At 41.8% G+C, this 3,375-nt stretch overlaps 3 non-coding genes across 3 annotated transcripts; 2 read left to right on the forward strand and 1 right to left on the reverse strand.

Annotated features, from left to right (window-relative positions):
- The first annotated feature begins 770 nt into the window (after positions 1–770).
- Positions 771–852, forward strand: Trnas-gcu. The gene has a single exon. It is a non-coding gene; the product is annotated as a tRNA-Ser (tRNA).
- Positions 853–2,390: 1,538 nt separating this feature from the next.
- Positions 2,391–2,474, reverse strand: Trnay-gua. The gene is given in 2 exon segments: positions 2,391–2,426; positions 2,438–2,474. It is a non-coding gene; the product is annotated as a tRNA-Tyr (tRNA).
- Positions 2,475–2,916: 442 nt separating this feature from the next.
- On the forward strand, positions 2,917–2,998 carry Trnas-gcu. The gene has a single exon. It is a non-coding gene; the product is annotated as a tRNA-Ser (tRNA).
- The last annotated feature ends 377 nt before the right edge of the window (positions 2,999–3,375 follow it).

Below are 3,375 nucleotides of genomic sequence, written 5' to 3' on the forward strand. Positions count from 1 at the left end.
ACTGGTAACTTAGCAGCGACAACAACATTTTTACTAAACGAATTCAGTCAGTACCCATCTCTTCGAGAAATCATTTTTATCTTTCGGGAAATACTTCGTCAACTGAGTTTTTAGCTCACGCAAATGCATCTTCATGCAATCTAAACTGTGGTGAATAATAGTGTCTTGTTCATTCAAATTTTTCTCAATATAATCCGAAGTGAGTGGGAACATATCCAAATTTTTGCTTGGAAGGCGAATAATCCAGATATCAAGCTTCTTAATGAACGCATGAAATTTGTCTGTCATTAATAAAATGTTTTATCACGTCCTTGTAAATTCACATTCAAGTCGTTTAAATGCGAAAATACATTAACTAAGTAAGCCAACAACAGCATACACTCATTATTCTATAAAAACAATGAGAATGGCGTTTGTTTATCCTGGAAAATATTATTAATTCATCTCGCAATTCTAATACAGTACCCGGGTTAGCACTTTCCCTCGCGATAACCATCTAACTTCTATACGGAAAAGAAGAGATTTTTTATTTTCGCCCATTTCATCGCATAGTTTAGCAAACAGGCTATTCTGTAACGGTCGGCTTTTAATAAATTTAGCCAACTTTACAGATTCACAAAGAATTTGATTGAGATTTTTCGCCATATTTTTTGTGACAAGAACACGTCTGTGAAGGAAGCAGTGCTTCCATTCCGCCCTTGGTATAAGACGAGCTCTTAATATTTTCATTAACGAAAATGCATGTGTCGAAACATAGGGTAGTGTTTTGGGACAAGGTGGCCTAGCGGTTAAGGCGATGGACTGCTAAACCGTTGCGTTTTACCCGCGTGGGTTCGAATTCCACCTTCGTCGATAATGCGTCTTTTTTTTAGGCTGGGATTGGTGTTACAACGTCAAACGCACGCGAAAAAAAAATCGGATTGTAATATTTTTCTTTAGCCTTGCAATTTTCCTATTCTTACTTAAAACGTTAACGATTATCCGATGGGACAGTTAAACTTTCACCTTTCGTAAATAAACACCGAGCAAAACTTAACAAGTGCCTGTACGACAGTCTCGCGAATACTATAAAAAATTTATTGCCAGAAAGGTAGACAAAAAGCTGGAATTACTAGGGAGAGTTTCAAAATTCGGAGAAATATTAATACTATACGATCGGTATCGGGTTAAGCGTCGATGTTGACGTCTCCTGCGCTCCGAAAGGTTTCGAATTGTTACCTGAAGACAAGGGAAAATCCATTGGTATTCATTATTTTCCGTCGATTCTTTTCATGTTTGTTCAGTAAAGTGTTCGTTGTCCGATCATAAAAATCTTTCGCGAAAGTGTTCGTTATCCGATTTGTTCGCTATCCGAACTGTTCGTTAACCGACCACCCACTGTATTATTGAATAATGGCTGCTATTGGAAAAATCATACTTACCTACGTTATAAAATAATTAACGTGCGCTTTCACAACTTGTAAATTTTCATTCCTGAAAGACAGACAATATGTAAACCGCGGAAAACGCCATGTTGTAAACATCCTGTTTTTACTGTGTGACGGCGCGCACTCCAGCCGAGTTATAGCAACATGTTCCGCAAGAATTTTTAAACGGATTCTGTGCGTGTCCAGCTACAATTAATTAACACTTCGCGGGCCATTTGAACGATAGGAAAAGCTTCGATACGAGACGTCCCTGTGGCCTAATGGATAAGGCATCGGTCTCCTAAACGGGGATTGCGTGTTCGAGTCCCGCCAGGGATACGTTTTTTTGCAACTGGCGCCAACTAAATTTTTACACCGCTCATGCCTTTTATTTCTCATTCCGAAACTGAAATGCCGACAGATTTTCAGTTACGTTAAATTTTCGCTCGTGCGTTTGTAATGTGCAATGCTAATAAAGCACGGACAGAACGGAACACGCTGTAACGCGATCTTGACCGTTACTTCCTCAACGACTTGACATGCTCGGAAACCAAACTTCCACCTGTTCTTTCTTCCTGGTTGATCGAACGTACATACTTGAACACAGGTGTGTGAATAATACGCTATTTCGTTTCATCTATTAATTTTTTCTCCAGGCGTTTCTTGGCTACGCAGCTCGGAACGCTGTCAGCTCTTTCACGCCTTCAAATCTTCGAAATTATGTCAGCCGAGTTGAACAAATGCTTTGGTGAAAACAATTACAGCGCGCAAAAGTGCAATTGCTCGTTACAGCTTTTCTTTAAATTCTGCGCAAAATCGAGAACTGTAGCCTTCGATCGTGACGTCTGCAATGAAAAAATGAAAACTGAATTCTCACAAAACGAGTATTTTGGCATAGGCGTGTTCTCGAAACGACATGTATAGCGAGAGTGCGAATTGGTTCTCGTAAGTTTTGACGCCGAACGTGGAAAAAAAACAATCACGTCGGTCGAGGCGGAATTGAACTACCGACCTACGGATAGCTATAACCACTACAGTCCACCGCTCTACCAGCTGAGCTATCGACGGAATGAACACAACATGTGCGAATTGATAACAAGTGCTTTGCTTCGCCCAATTCGTTTCTTTCACCCTTTTTAGTTGCACGTTAGGGCTTGTATTACACCGATTTGTCTGCCTGTGCGCAGTTGCAGAACTAACCGGCGCGATTTCAGCTGGTTCGTAGCGGTACGCTGGCTTTCCAGTAAGGTAAGTACGCTGGTCCAGTAAGGTAGAAAGCCATATCACTACAGACAAGAAGACGTCACATCGCCCGAGTCGAAATCAAAGTTTTCGGTGTTCGGAGACGAAATACTTACGCTGTGAGACAGTGTCCCGTGTTAGCGACAACGCCATCACCCGATCACTCGCCACGCCACTGAAGCCAATATTACGTGTGCAACTGTTGTTGCCAAGCGTTGTGGAGTGATTGGCGAAAAAACATGTATCGAAAAATAGGGTTGACCCTCAGGACGAGGTGGCCGAGCGGTTAAGGCGATGGACTGCTAATCCATTGGGTTTTACCCGCGTGGGTTCGAATCCCACCCTCGTCGGTGCTGTTCTTTTTGGCCGCGTCTTTTTTAACCTGCGTTTAGCTCGGACCGGTCTTGCGGTGTCAAACGCACGCGAAGAAATCGCATTGTAATATTTTTCTTTAGCCTTGCAATTTTCCCATTCTTACCTAACAAGTTTTTTCCAAAGTCGATCGCGAATATTTTCGCATTCGTTAATGACCAGCTGTATTTATGTGAGTTTTAATATCTTGCATTTACCCAGCGTCCCACTTCATGCTTAGTCCATGCAGTGGCTCTAGTTGATGTGTGAGTTGTCCAACGACATTTGGTGGACACTGTGGACTCGACTCACTATCGTAAATTGAAGTCGAACATCAATTAGTTTGAAAATCTGCCAGTGACAGGATAGTTATGAG

The sequence above is a fragment of the Centruroides sculpturatus genome, unplaced genomic scaffold (genome assembly GCF_000671375.1).
Source record: "Centruroides sculpturatus isolate CEXI.00-Female unplaced genomic scaffold, Cexi_2.0 scaffold452, whole genome shotgun sequence".
In the NCBI taxonomy this organism is placed as follows: domain Eukaryota; kingdom Metazoa; phylum Arthropoda; class Arachnida; order Scorpiones; family Buthidae; genus Centruroides; species Centruroides sculpturatus.